Genomic DNA, 15,561 nt, shown 5'->3' with positions numbered 1-15,561 from the left:
TTGGCTTGGTGCCAAAATGGTGCCAATAATTGCACCAATTGAGCTTCCAAGCGCAGGGCATTCCAAAGTTATAGCAGGAAGTAAAGAGATCCGATTGTCCTAGCACAAACGTTGCTGAAGCTCACATTTTGGTGTTAACTTGCTTTTTTCCCCTGATCACTCATCAGTACCAAACTTTGCTCCAGGCATTCAGATTGGGCAGATTAACGTCGTATCTTGACCCTCCAAGTCTCTAGCTGAGATGCTTACGGAGATATAGAGGGCCCAACTCTACAAATAAAACACTCTGTTGCCTGTGGGTGGCCTGATTCTGCAACACTGCAGAGTACAGTGGGGTCTTGACTTGAGAACTTAATCTGTATTGGAAGGCGGTTCTCAAGTCAAAAAGTCTGTAAGTCAAGTCTCCATTGACCTACAGTGCATTGAAAACTGATTAATCCTGTAACAGGCCGTTTTTGTTCCATTTTGGTTTTTTTCTGGTCTGTAAGTCAATTCTCAGGCTGCAAGTCAAACCTAAATAATGTGGCCAGAGAAGTCTGTAACTCAAAAAGTCTGTAAGTCAAGCCGTCTGTAAGTCAAGGGTCCACTGTATCTCTAAGAGTAGGAAGAGAGCTCAGACTGGGACTTAGGCAGAGCCTAGCAGTTTTGGGGGTAGATCTAGGTAGGTGCAGCCCAGTCACAAACCTGTTAAATGAACCCTGAGGGGCTGGAGCACCTTTTTATCATTTGATTTTCTAATCACTGTCCTGAAAGCAACAAAACAAAACAAAACAAAAAAACAGGGCAGGGCAGGGCGAGGCAATTTTCCTCAATTGGGTGACAAACCGAGAGAAACTGAATGTGAATTACATCCATTTACACTTGATTCTTATACAACCTTCAGGGTTGGTAAAAGTGGTCATAAGATAGTTTTTCTAAAAATTGGATCTGAAAGGATACATGTTTTGATGGGGAGGAAAATTTATGGGGGATCCAGGCTGATTCACATCCCATTGCATCCTATAATCACTGGGGAAAAATGTGGAACAGCTCACCCCAAACCTTTAGGGTTTCCCACATTTTTTTGCTAATGCATTTGTCCCCTGAGTTAGGGAAAGGGATCTCACACAAACTACTGTATGTTTCTTCTTTGCTCTCCCCCCAAACCAAGGCCTCCTGAATAGAACTGCAGTGGGAATGAGAGATTGTTAGAAATCTAACAGGGAAAACTAGTTGAATATATTCGCGAAGGTTTTCACAGCCGGGATCTAATGGTTGCTCTGGGTTTTTCGGGCTCTTTGGCCGTGTTCTGAAGGTTGTTCTTCCTGATGTTTCACCAGTCTCTGTGGCCGGCATCTTGAGAGCACAGGTTGTTGTCCTCTGAAGATGCCGGCCACAGAGACTGGCGAAACGTCAGGAAGAACAACCTTCAGAACACAGCCAAAGAGCCCAAAAAACCCAGAACAGCCAACAAAACTAGTTAAGTTCTGCCAGTACAAGGTTTTGCCTGCCACCTCTTCAGGGATAATTCCCACCTCCTGCTGCAAGTCCACGCAACACAGGCTGCACTGTTCAGGAAGACTACTCATCTTAAGCCTCTGAAGTGGGTGCACAGGGAGCTGGAGGGGAAGAAAGGAAAGCTTCATATTTGGTGTGTAAGCTATCTTCCACTCATGCAATCATGACTTTACATTTCTCTTGCTCTGTAGTCACACCCTCAACCACAGGATAGAACCTTAAGGCTTTGCATTTGAGGGATCTGGTGCTTTCAATAGTTGATTTACATAATATTGGTTTATAGAATATAAGCCTCAGTAAAGCAGTCCCCAAATTCATCCAGATTTTTGTGCTCAGATGTGATCGAAAACCAAATTGAACTAAACTTTGGTTTTAAAATGTGTCTTGTAGAATTAGGAACTCTATTCCTACTGTTTCATTTTTTCTGAAGACTACCTAACGTTTGGGGTCAAAGGAGGCATGACGTACGAATGTATCTTTGTGTATAAAGTGCTATATCTTTTAAACATGTACAGATCATCAGCTTAGAATGGTCAGTAATGATTGGGATCTTTATTTTTGTCTGCAGTGTGGGCTTCTACTCCCAATGTAAATATGAATTTTAGATGAAGCCTTTTTTCTCAAGGCTATGGCAGGGAAGGAAAGAGTTAAATTCCTCCTCCATGCCTGCTGGATGCACATAATGATCCACCTTCCCAGCTGATGCTATTTAAAAATCCTTTGCACATTGAATACCTAGTTTGGTCCTCACTCCATGGTCAATGTTGCAGTCAGTACCTCTGGTAGGCAAAGAGTCAGGTAGTATTCACAGTTCGCAGCAAACATGCACTGACCTGTCAACGACCCCAGGGAGTGAGAAAGAGGAGTTGGCTAAAACCCCTTGGAGATTTCCCATGTGTGCATAAATACACCTAGTGTGATCAATCTCCCAGTCCAGAGCTAACATGAGCAGAATAAAACCTATCCATCATTTGAGGGAGAGCCCAAGGTCTCTGCCATTTAAGGCCCTCTTAAATTTTCTGTGCAAGGTATTATATGCAGACCATTTGCTTTTCTTCTGTGCTGGAGTTGGGTTTCCCTGGTTCTTCCAAAAGGTCTTTTCTCTTTCTTTTTATTCTTCTTCCCCCCTTTTTAATTCTTTTTCATTCTTCTGCTGATTCCCTTGATTTGAGCTTGTGATTCAGAAAGTAGTGGCATGTTTACTTGAGGCACAATAAAAGGTTGGAAATGGGAAATGCTCAAGATGGGCCCTTCCTTGCATCTTGGTTTAATGAAAGATAGAAAGGTCAAGATTTCACCTTTTAAATGCAATAATCGATGTGTGGGGTTCTAAATTGATAGAAATGGCTGTGCTTCACCCTGATTTAGAGGCTGTTCATCAAGATGATGATGAACAACACCAGAATAGTAACGAAAGGAGCTGGTTCTTGGGGCTTTGTCCAGATTCTGGTGCCTGTTGGCAGTCTTGCTTCTTATCACTTTGACTCCTCCACTCTCACTAATTCTCCTTCACTGATCTTTCCCTCTTTTATTCTTGTCTTCTGTATGTCTGTTCTTTCTTGCACACATCAGCCTTCCTGGCCACAAATCAAACCCATTAGGCACTCTAGAGGGATCCTTGCCAATGGCGGCATTTTGTGAACTAGCCAGCCATTTTTTAAAAAATCTGCAGTGTTCCACATTATACTACCATTGATTTAATGGTCTCCCATGAATTTTACTACCTGTCAAACAACAGCACAATTATTTGAGTTCTGTTGAAGAAGAGCTTGATGCAGCAGACTGGATCACATTACACTGTTCACCTAGGGAACCCCTTTGTCCAAAGAATCTTTGCCATTAGTTCTGTAGGGCTTAGAACGCTTGGATTCATTTGGTTTTATGGCAATTCGTCTTTTTAACAAAACACTGGTACTGGAGACTGTAGTAAAGGTATGCTAGAATAAAGCAATTTTAGGGTTTTTAGGAAAATCCTATTAATGCACAAAACTTGCGTCCAAAATCATGAGAGATCATTGACCTTATCATCTAGTCATCAAATCTGAAAAAAAAAAAAAATGGAAGGAACATGTTTTAAGTCTTTCGAGATACTTTGCAACTTTGAAGTTCAGACAGACCTGGTGGCTATAAATGATGTTTTTCTACTAGCAATTTGGAAATTGTAATTATCTTACAATGGAGTAAATATAGTGATTATTCTATAGCAGAGTGCATTGCAGCCTTCATTAGCCAATCAATACAATACAAAAAGCTGTATGGCCTACTCATTGTACTTGATTGCCAGTATCCAAAGGGATAGGTTTCTACATTTTTCAACATTTTTGCTTCTTTGTATTTTTTTTCAGTCACATGAGCACTGATCATTCATTTCCCCCTACTTCCTTTTTCAGAATTTCTTATCGCTAGGTTTTGTGGTAGACAATGTGAATTCTATGCATCAGTAACAGATTATATTTGTGTCCAATAATTTGATACACTTGGCTTTATTTTGTTCAGATTTTGCAACTTGAAATCCAGCTACCTCCCATTTGCATTGCTTGAGATAGCTTGTTGATTAAGATTGGCTGAAACATGCATTTTTTTGGGAGTATCTGTGTATTCAGTTTGACAGTCATTTTGTTAAGGGGTTTGCTTATCATCTTGATTCTCTTGGCTCTGATGAATTAAATAATGATCCTCATTTAGAGCAGTTTTCACATGTGTAGCCGAACAATGACAATTGTTGCATAAAGTCCCTTACTGCTTTGTATATAATGAAAACCCTAAAGACAATGTAAAAACTCAGCAGCTTACCCCCAAAACATTTACTGCATTTCTAGTTTTCTAGTGTATGACTTCTATCATTTTCTTTTGTGATGTTTTATTGTTTCGTGGCCTTGAGCTGCAAGATGGTACAGTACAAAATGCCTATATAAATAATAAGGAAACAAATGTTTTCCTGCAATTGAGTGGATTTACAAGGGATTCTGCTGCACTACCGGTTGGGTGCTTTGTGAAATCACAAGTATGGGACGGATTCCAAGGTCCCTGAAAAGACAGGAATGATGTTCTTTGGAGAGACAAAAAGACTTTACTCTTGGATGAACTGTGGAATACATTCTTACTGTTATCCCATGAAAGAGCTTGGAAATTATTTTTAAAAGCAGAGAGTAAAGCATGCTTCTTATATACTGCCCCATAGTGCTTAAAACACTCTCTGGGCAGTTTACAAGTTGATTATGCCCCCACCCCACCCCTGTGAGCTGGGTACTCATTTTACTGACCTTGGAAGGATAGAAGGCTGAGTCAACCTTGAGCTTCCAGGGATTCAACCAGGGATTGAACCCCGCGTTGGGAGCACAGTTTTGGCCACAGTACAGCAGTTTAACCACTGCGCCACAAGGCTCCTGTCAGTATAATGATATACTGAAACCATTATTGACTAAGCATAGGATCTATCACTGGCCATTCTCATAAATAAGGTATGAATAGTGGCCCTCACTCTGTTATTTTGCCCCAGCAATTCAGGCCCGAAGAAGATCACCTCAACCAGCCAGGAAGATCCATAGTTATGCTAAATTGTCTCCACTGATGCCTTTTATGAATCTGTCTAATCTGATTTTAAAGCAATGTAATCCTGTGTCCCTCACCATATTGTGCAGCAGAGAATTCCACAAATGAATTGTCTGCTGTGGTTTCTATTTTCTGCCCTGAATCCAGTCTGTTCTATTTGTGGAGCTGAACTGGGTTTCAATGTCCTCAGGGAAGGCCTTTCTCTTGGCTAAATCAAGGGTGTCTGTGTGAGGGAAAATATCGGGTCATTCCAAACATATCTACAGAACAGAATGGAAGAAAAGTAGCTCAATAAATGAAATAACCAGCACCACTTGCAAGCAAGAGCAAACCTAAAATATGGAGAAGACAGAGCACTTTTCCTACAGCTGTATCCCAGTATGCTTGCTTAACTGAAGGATATACAGAAATCTCAGTGGTCCAGACCTCCAGACTGCAGTTTTCAGTCCCCCTCCCCACTTTCCCTCACCTTTGGTGACTTGTGACCACAGCTGGAGGATCATAGAGAGGGCTTCCTCAATGGCTACTCCTGGGTTCTGGAACTCCCTGCCAAGTTTATCCTTCTACCTTTTATTCTGGGCAGCAAGGGCATGATTTATATTTTATCTGCTAGTACAGTGGGGTCTTGACTTGAGAACTTAATCCGTATTGGAAGGTGGTTCTCAAGTCAAAAAGTCTGTAAGTCAAGTCTCCATTGACCTACAGTGCATTGAAAACCAATTAATCCCGTAACAGGCCATTTTTGTTCCAGTTTTTTTTTTCTGGTCTGTAAGTCAAATCTCAGTCTGCAAGTCAAACCTAAATTTTGTGGCCAGAGAAGTCTGTAACTCAAAAAGTCTGTAAGTCAAGCCGTCTGTAAGTCAAGGGTCCACTGTATTATTTTATATTTTACTAAAATATCTCCAACACCTAATGTCAACTAGAGTAGAATCAACAACCAATGGGATTTACATATATGTTGACTTACTTACTGTACAGCAATTCATTCAGTGGATTTAATCTGCCTGGGACTGGAAGATGGACAGTACTTGGGTTTACTCTAGTTGAAACTTCAATGTAATTGCATTTAAAATGTGCCATTTTGATGTTCTAATTATTGGTTTAGATACCCTAAAAGTCAGGCTGCTTAGAGGTATAAAAGAAACAAATGTTTTTCCATGGCTTGAAATAGTCACACATGTCTAAACAGCCAATTGTCCTTTGAAAAGATTAAAGGGCAAACACAAAACCTGATCCTGTGTGTTTACTTGGGAGTAAATCCCACTGTGTTGCATAGGGCTTATTGTCTGTTAAAAGTGGATCCGATTGCAACCTTTACGTGACTTGCATCTGAGTAGACATGCTCAACATTGTGTTATACATCTACTGTTGAGGACATCGTATAACAGCATACATCAGTGGTAAATGGAACAAAACTAAATAAAGCTTTATCATGCTCTTGCTGGGTCATGAAGGCTTTGCCATCACTTACTTGATGATTAGACACAACTGTGCAGGTTAAAAATGGCCTAGGCCATTCTCTGCCCCCACTTCCCACAATTCTTCTCTTTCCCCTTATGCATGTGTTGTGTTCTGTTATAGGATACTAAAGTCAGACCAAATAATTAGGTGGCAACAAAATTTACAGTCTGCAGCTCTATAAACTTTACTGAACACTCTTTCAGCCATCAGCCAGTATTTAATCAACACATCATAACTTTTATTAAACCTAAATGAAATGCTTCTGGGACACTAAATTTAACTGTGCTTGGAAATGGGGTCATCTTTGGTTTGATTTACATATCAGAGAGCATCACAGCAACCTGGTTTACAATTAAGATTGCCAGATGTTCCCCTATTTTAAAGAGTGTCTCCTGTTTTGAAGAGTTGTCTGCCTGGTCAAATGCCAAAGCATTCTTGAATATAAGAGATGCCCCTTTTCTCAGAATTTTGTAACTGCATGGAAGTCAACATAATAACATGCCAGAATGCTTTAGTGAGCCTTAGCCTTTTTTCTTCTTTTTAGCAGCTTCCCCAACATCTTGGTAATAGTAAACATCATAGATTTTCATTCAACCTCTTTGGTAACTGCTTCCCCCCCCCCCTTTTCTGGGAAGGGTGATGACATAGCTTGAAAGCATTATTGTGTTGCACAGTACCTCCTAGCCAACATGGGCACTGGGGACATAACTTCTTATACTTTGGCAGACAATGACAGTGTCAGCTCCAGTCTTGTTCCATGTATCTGGTAGCTGCCAAGGCAGGGCCTGTTTCCATATCAGGAAGGAGACAGTCAATGATGGATAATGCTGGTGGTGTTGTCATATTACCAACAGTGGGTAGGGAGAAGAAGCTTTATATGGTTTGCCCAGCCCTGATATTGACACATCTCTCTGCTGGGTATCCCAGTAAATCACTTCTGTATATTACTGCATTTCCCACTGAATTCAGTAAAGCATAGATTAAGGTGAGTAAGAGGTCAAAGGTGCTTCAGTTGGTGTCTCTTTGTGAATGGGGTTGAGCACAAGAGGGTATCCTGTAGACTATCTTGATTGCTGAATTGATGTTATCAGTGTTCAGACTGCCCTTTCCTATGTAAAGTCTGGCATTCTTTTTCCTGCTGGCAACATGGGCATAATCTGCAGCAGTATCCTGATGTTCTGAATCATGGATAGAGAAGCACAATATCACACTTGGAAAAACCAGAAGTTTGGATAAACCAGATGTTTTTTGAAGAACTCAGTAAAATATATGTTTAAGAATCCCCTCCCAAAAGAAAAAAGTACAATGTATAATAAGAAGGGGGGGGGGAGAGAGAGAAAGAAGAGGTGTAACTTGGAAATCAAAAGTAAAAAGTAATAGTCAGATTTCTGTTGTTTCATTGTGGACAATTATGTTTCACTTCTTTTAGTTTTGTTGATCTCTGGCTTGCTGTTCTACAAGCAAAACTCGCCCCACTGGAAATAATGGAGTTCATGGTTGTATGATGAACTGCTGGACACCTTCTTGCACAAGCTAAGCCAATATCAAGGAGACATGCAGCACCTGAATTGTGCAAGCAGTTTAGTCAAACAAGATTCTGGCCATAACACACACTTTACATATTTATAAATATTAATGACACCCCCCCAATTAACAGAAAAAAGAGGACGTAAAATATGTTCACCTGTATGTTTTTCTTCAGTATAGTTGCTTTCTAGTATAGAAGATATTCACTGTGTGGATTCTTACTTTATTTAGAAAAGCTAGGCAGAGTTTGTCTTAAGCAACAATGAGCATTAGAGGTTCAGGAAGAATGTACTGAACTGTGCTGAGAATGGGAAATAATTTGTTGCTAAGAAACTGGAATGGAGAGGTCGTCTAGCCCTGCTGTCAATCATGCAATAAGATATGACCAATAAAGTCAGACCAATAAGGACAATGCAGTGGGAGCTGGATGGGAAGCTGATCCCAAAATCCATCACCAAGTGTGTTGAGGTCACACGTACAAACAGACCATATTTTTCTGTGTATAAAATGGCACCTTTTACCTAATAATTAGACAAAAAACTGAGGGTCATTTTATATACGGAGGGCAGATGCTTTCCCTGCCTTTTGTGAAGCCACAGGGTAAAGCAGCCATAAAAGGGCGGAATGATCACAGCCCTTTGATGCTGAAGCAGCCATGAAAGGGCTTCAGGATGAAAGGGGTGCAAGTGTGCCACCCTTTTCATGGCTGTGTTACCCATTTCCTAAGCCCCGTGGATGCTACCCACCAAGAAAATGGCCTTCTTGGATATGATGCAGTGGAAATTAAGTTACTGTTTCCTTATGTCTCATCGATAAGTGAATATGCATTTTTAAAATTTACCGTATTTTTCTGTGTATAAGATGCCCCTCACTCTTCTAAACCAAAATTAAGAAATCTAACTGAGGCTTAGGAAGTGGAAGGGGAAAGGGATCAAAGCACTACAGGATCATTTTGATTCCTGCTTTTCCCCTTCATGCTAAAGCCCACAGGGCTTAGCAAAAAGAGGGGGAAAGGGATCAAAGCAATCCCGCAGCGGCATGATCACTTTCATCCCTTTCCCCTTCGTGCAGCTGCAGGATTACTTTAAACATTTCCCCCTCCTTTTGCTAAGCCCCACAGGACTTATCAAGTGGATGGGTAAGCAGGGATCAAAGCGATCCTGCAGTGCTTTGATCCCTGCTTTCCTCTCCTTTTGCTAAGTCTTAGCAAGTGGAGGGGAAAATCAGGGATCAAAGCACTGCAGGGTCACTTTGATCCCGTCTTTCCCCTCCACTTGTTTTTGTTCTCCTCAGCTTCTGTGTATAAGACGACCCTCAATTTTTAGTCTAAAGATTTTAGACAAAAGTATCATCTTATAAATGGAAAAATATGGTAATAAATTTGCCACTATAAAACATTCCAAAAATTAGACAAAGGCATCTCATAATACAAGGCTTGGAAGTCTGGAAGGAGAAGAAATTATATTCTGAAGAAACTGAGGCCTGCTTATATCTAAACATGTTGAGAGCTGCTGTGTTAGAAGTTAAAATGACCATGATCACATCCAGCCTCTGGTAAAAGTAGAAAAACAAGACGAAATGTGTGCCTGACATTGTATCCACTCAGGCCCAGAGGTCCCACTCTTGAAATCGAAATAACTGAGCCTGAACAAATTGCAATGTAAATGTCTCAAGGATGGCATCAGTGTTGATAGCTCTGTGCCATCACTTTAACAGCAGTTCTGTAAACCTCTGAGAGATTAACATGGCTTCTTAAACAGTTGCCTGAGCTTTATTATATGGAGGATGGTCTTATGGCAATGATGATTAAACAGGCATCTGATGAAGTTGATTTCTTGCTGGATATGATTAAGTGCTTGGGTTACAACTTACAACCCTCCCCTTGTGTACTCCCCATGTGAATACTGAATGCAAGAGACTGAGGTGTAAGTCTGCGGTTTTAACCTTTTATTTCACAATGACTTGGACTGTACTATAAAGGAACTGTACTATAAAGGAAGCATATCTGTGGAATAGTATAGTGTTATGCTGATGGTTTTCAAGGCACTGTAGAATCAATGAAAAAACAGAGGAGTATAGCATTATAGCCTAGCTCGGGTTATAAGGATGGGAGGGCAGCAGAACCATGTAAAAAGGTGTCAAGTGGAAAAGTTAGTTTAACACTGAACCAGAAAAAAATAGGTGTGTGTGTGTGTGTGTGTGTGTGTGTGTGTGTGTGTGTGTGTGTGTGTGTGTGTGTGTGTGTGTGTGTGTGTGTGTGTGTGTGTGTGTGTGTGTGTGTGTGTGTGTGTGTGTGTGTGTGTGTGTGTGTGTGTTCTGGATCTGTTGAAGTCTCCATGACAGCCTCATAGGTAGCCCCACACAGAGAGTGTTATCTTGAGATAACCAGTGTGTGGACTAATGTGTTGAGGGACCTGGTGTCAAGGTAGGGATGCAGCTGGGCAATCCAACTCAGATGGAAATAGGTGGAGTGGACTACAGATGCTATCTGGGACTCCACTGGTAGTGCTGGGTCCAGAAGTACACCCAAGTTGCGAACCTCATTTTTAGTGGAGCGAGTAGCCCCCCCTAAAAGTGTTGGCATGGGGCCAAAACTCAGGAGTCTTAATGAGGCACAGGCCTCAAGAAAAGCTCCTAGAGTCTGGTTGAATCCCACTTTAACATAAGCAAAGCAAGAGGCTTAGGGATTGAGTGACTTAGAGTTTTAGATGTGAGGAGAAAACAACATGAGAGAGTTCTTGGTAATTAGATTATATTGATTATGGGAAAACATATATACATATATACAGAGCAAGGTACATTTGGCATAGTAACACAGTAACATTTAGAGCACTGACACACAAGTAAATGGCCACCATACTTACTGCTGAGTGGTAAGGTCTGTTCTGTCTCAGTCACATTTATACTCAGAACAACCAATCCCATTTCGCCATTTACAGCTGGTCTCGTTAACAATCAAGTAATACGGAGACCGGCTTGACGCCGCAATGAGACAGCAGCAGGAGGACAGAGCTCTGTCCCCTGGGCTGAATTCTGACCTGTTTGGGACACCCCAGGGTGTCAAAACCACCCCGAAGAAGTGGTGAACTGGGGGGGGAGGCCTGTTGATCACGGGAGGGGGGGACGGCGGTCATCCCCGTTTGATCCAGGAAACTACCTAATCAGCAAACAGGCAGAAACAAGCAGTTTTTTGCTTGCAAGTCGTCGGCAGCTGGCAATAAGAGAAGCAACAATCAGCTATTCAACATCAGTGTTACTATCGAGTGAGATATATTTTTTACAACTAATTGCTTATGATTACCCCTGGAGAAGACAACTCCTATATACTGAAAAAAGAACCTTCTATCAATCTCATCAATCATAGAGCGGCAGAAAATCTGGAGAGAGGAATAGTTGATGCAAAGAAAATAATTTAAAGATTTATGGGACATTAACTACTCATTTAAATACATTTAAAATATACTTTAAGAATATTATAATTTGGCGTTATAAATCTTAAGAAATGTTCTCGTATGTTATTACTAGTTAAATCTGGACTTATCTTATGTTTTGACTAATTGAAGTTTTTTGGCATAATGCCCAGAACAGTGACCTTGAGTACTCTACTGCTGTTTAAAGCGCGGAAACCTGTTTTTTATTTCTTTTTGATTTTTTCATGCCTGGCTGGAACATAGACAAATTAACCCTAAAGTGGATCCTTTTAAACCGTACTTTGTTAATTAGTATATTGGGCCAAAGTGAACTTTTTGAAACCACCTCCAAGGACTTGGAATTTCAGTTTTGGCCGATGCAGAAATGCGGGAACATGGATACAAACACTGAATTGAACTGTGATATTTGGGGGTTTTGAACCTCGGTTCAGGCCTATTTGGCCAAAGTAGATCCTCTGAAACTGCCCTGGGAGCTGGAAGTGTTTGTGTTTGACTAGCTGGCGTAAAACTGTGGGAATTAGGCCATCAAGCCGTGTATACAACCATTGCATTGTTCCTTGGTACTTTGGTGGTTTAAATTTTGGTTCAGGCCTCTTTAGCCAAAGCAGACTCTTTGAACTGACTCTGAAAACCTGGAATATCTGTTTAGCTGGCATCAATTTGCCAGGGATCAATTAGGACACAGATACAATAATCAAACTGGACTGTGAGACTTGGGGGCTTCAAATCTTGGCTTAAGCTCTTGGGCAGCTGGAACAGAATGGCACAACAAGGACAATTTTGGGATGAAACAAAATCTACCCCTTTAAACCAGTGGTCCCCAACCTTGGGCCTCCAGATGTTCTTGAACTTCAATTCCCAGAAATCCTGGCCAGCAGAGGTGGTGCTGAAGGCTTCTGGGAGTTGTAGTCCAAGAACATCTGGAGGCCCAAGGTTGGGGACCACTGCTTTAAACAATACTAGAAATAGTGAGATCACACTATCAAGAGGCAAAATTATTCAATGAACATCTGAAGAACTGTAGTCAACAAGAGACAGGGAATAACGAAGAAGGAAATGAGAGTGTGCTGGATGATGTATGCCAATCAAAAGAGGAGCTGGAGGAACTTAATGGGGAAAACTGAAGAGAAACAACTTCTATCTTGGATCCGAGGAGAGTATTAAGGGAAAACAAGGGGAGAAAATCAGCAAAATTAATTTTAAAAAGCCTGGAAGATCTATTGAAGATAGACCAAGTGCATAAAGAACTAATGGAGATAAATCAGATGCACAAAAAGGTTTCAGAGGGCATGAAAGATGGCAGAATGCTTAGAGAGACAGAAACAAAAAGTGAAAAAAGAGAAATAAGAGAGGGAATTACTTAGAAAGATGAAAAAGGGAAAAATAGGAAGGGGGCCCTTAATGTTGAAAAACATGTATATTGTAAAGGAATTGTAAAGTAGCATATCCTTTATATTAAAAAGGAGAATTAAGTTGAAATAAGGGAGATCTAACCAGGGTAAAGATGGTGGGTTTTCATTTTAGGTAAATTAAACTAGATATAAGGTTGGGGCATGGATCTGGAACTACTTTTATTAAGAATGTTATTAGAAGATATTGAGAATATTGTACACTATGAAAGTAATATTATGATAGTACCCATATTATATACTAAAATACGTACATGAATGGTTTGAATGTTTGAAAGATGTCTGGAATTTGGGGGACAACTGGGAAGACACTGAGGTGTAAAAATCAAACAATTGTAAGCAAATCATGTAACACGATGTTTCACAAGCACAAATCAAATGCAAATAGAGTGAAAAACTAATATATATATATATATTTAAATCAACCAATACATCATCTTGCTTCACCTGGATGCTGTAAGTCGTTACATTGGCTTTTCTACATTCGTGACTCTTGCACTTCTTTTACAATATTAAAATTTAACTCCTTGTTCATAAACAGAACAAAATCCTGACAAAAAGAGAGGGAGGCACCCAATCCGTAGACAGGCAGACCTGAAGAACTTCTGTCTTTTCCAGGTTCAGCCTCAATATGTTGCCCCCCATCCATTCCAGTACCGCAGCCAGGCAGCACTCAAGGGGCAGGACATCATCCACTGCAGAAGGGTGGAAGGAGAGTTAGAGCCGCATGTCATCAGCATATTGGTGACACACCACACTAAATCTCCATATGGCTTTCCATGCAGCCCCATATAGATATAAAACACCAACATATTAAATAACATGTTAATAATGTAATAACAAAACTATGTAATTATGCAGTTTACAAAGGAACATTATAATGTAAGAAGAGTCCTGATGGGTCAAACTGAGGGCCTATCTAGTCCAGCATTCTTGTTATATGTTGGTCAATGAAATGCATTTGGGTAGATTTTCAGAGGTGTGCTGCCTCTGCCATTGGAAGTAATAGAGTTATCATGAATGTAGAAGACACTGGGCTAAATCCAACCCTTAAGTGCCAGCTAGAATAAACTCAACAGTTAAAGCTGACTGTTACATAAATCCTACAGATTCAAGAGGTCTACTCCATCTGAGTCTACCAACTGCATTTAGTTTAATAAGCCTTATTCTCCATGACTTTGTCTGATTCTATTTGAAAGCTGTCCAAATTGGCAGTGACCATCATTACATTTGTTATTTATTATTTGTTTATTTATTTTATATCCTACCTTTCTACTTTTGGTTAAATTCCAGAGACTCACTATAAATAATGTGCTCTCTAAAGAAGTTACTTTTATCTGCCCTAAATCTCCTACTATTCAGCTTCACTGGGTGACCCTGAGTTATAGTATTATGAGAGAGAATGAGGGAGAGAAGGAAAGAAATTTCCCTATCTATTTTTTCCAGCAGCTTTGGAAATACAGAATATCCCCTATTATAAAAATTTCAATACACCATGTACTGACGGTTTATGTGAAAAGTCTTCTGAAAGGTCTAGGATGTGAAAGGGATACTGAATTTGATATTGCTTTCAACTGACAATTTTGTTTCAGTCGCCTACAAATCTTAGGCAGAAAGTTTCTTCCTGTTAGTGTGCTGCCTGGGGGATTCGGGAAACTGTAATCCAAAAATTAAACCTCCCAAACCGTGTATGTGAATTGGGGTTTGTTGCTGAAGGTCGGAGGATTGTTGTGTAATCATCATAATAGTCATTATCATCATCATTTTACAATTGCAGAGCTGGAAGGGACCTGATGGATGATTGAATCCAGCCTCTGTCAAGGAGGCACAGTTTGGAATTGAACACCCAAACTCTGGCCTTGCCATTTTCTAAACATTGCTGATCTACTGTTGTGAATTGTCTTCTTCCCTTCCCCTTCTCCCTCTCAGGCTCTTTGAGAGTTCATGTGTCTTCATACGGCCCCATGCAGAGGCTGGTAAAGCTTTCGATTTCTATGTGTTGTGACTGTTTCATTAATAAACTACTTACAATGTCAGTAGTGGATGCCATAGAACAGTGGTTCTTAACCTTGGGTTACTCAGGTGTTTTTGGACTGCAGCTCCCAAAAACCCCAGCCAACACAGCTGGTGGTGAAGGCTTCTGGGAATTGCAGTCCAAAAACACCTGAGTAACCCAAGGTTAAGAACCACTGCCATAGATGACTCTCTACAAGAGTAGCCCTGTATATTTCTAAGGAAAGTGACTCCTAACATGGAGAATCATTTCTACATACTTGGCTGATTGTGCATGTGATGTGTCTCTTTTCAGTGGAGGCCATCTGAGGTGGCGTGATTTATATGTAAAAGGTAAAGGTAAAGGTTCCCCTTGACAATTTTTGTCCAGTCGTGTTCGACTTTAGGGGGCGGTGCTCATCCCCGTTTCCAAGCCATAGAGCCAGTGTTTGACCGAAGACAATCTTCCGTGGTCACATGGCCAGTGCGACTTAGACACGGAACACTGTTACCTTCCCACTGAAGTGGTCCCTATTTATCTACTTACATTTGCATGCTTTCGAACCGCTAGGTTGGTGGGAGCTGGGACAAGCGACGGGAGCTCACTCCGTCGCGTGGATTTGATCTTACGACTGCTTGGTCTTCTGACCCTGCAGCACAGAGGCTTCTGCAGTTTAGCCCACAGCGCCACC

At 40.8% G+C, this 15,561-nt stretch overlaps 1 long non-coding RNA gene across 1 annotated transcript in view; it reads right to left on the bottom strand.

Moving 5' to 3' along the window:
- Positions 1–2,430: 2,430 nt before the first annotated feature.
- Positions 2,431–15,561, bottom strand: part of LOC144587859 (uncharacterized) — a 17,112-nt gene continuing 3,981 nt past the window's right edge. Inside the window, exon 2 of the long non-coding RNA XR_013543044.1 lies at positions 2,431–7,688. This is a non-coding gene — a long non-coding RNA (uncharacterized LOC144587859). The remainder of the gene's footprint in view (positions 7,689–15,561) is intronic.

Source organism: Pogona vitticeps, chromosome 3 (genome assembly GCF_051106095.1).
Source record: "Pogona vitticeps strain Pit_001003342236 chromosome 3, PviZW2.1, whole genome shotgun sequence".
Classification (NCBI taxonomy): Eukaryota; Metazoa; Chordata; class Lepidosauria; order Squamata; family Agamidae; genus Pogona; species Pogona vitticeps.
The sequence above is the reverse complement of the archived record's forward strand: the minus strand, read 5'-3'. Positions and strand labels throughout refer to the sequence as shown.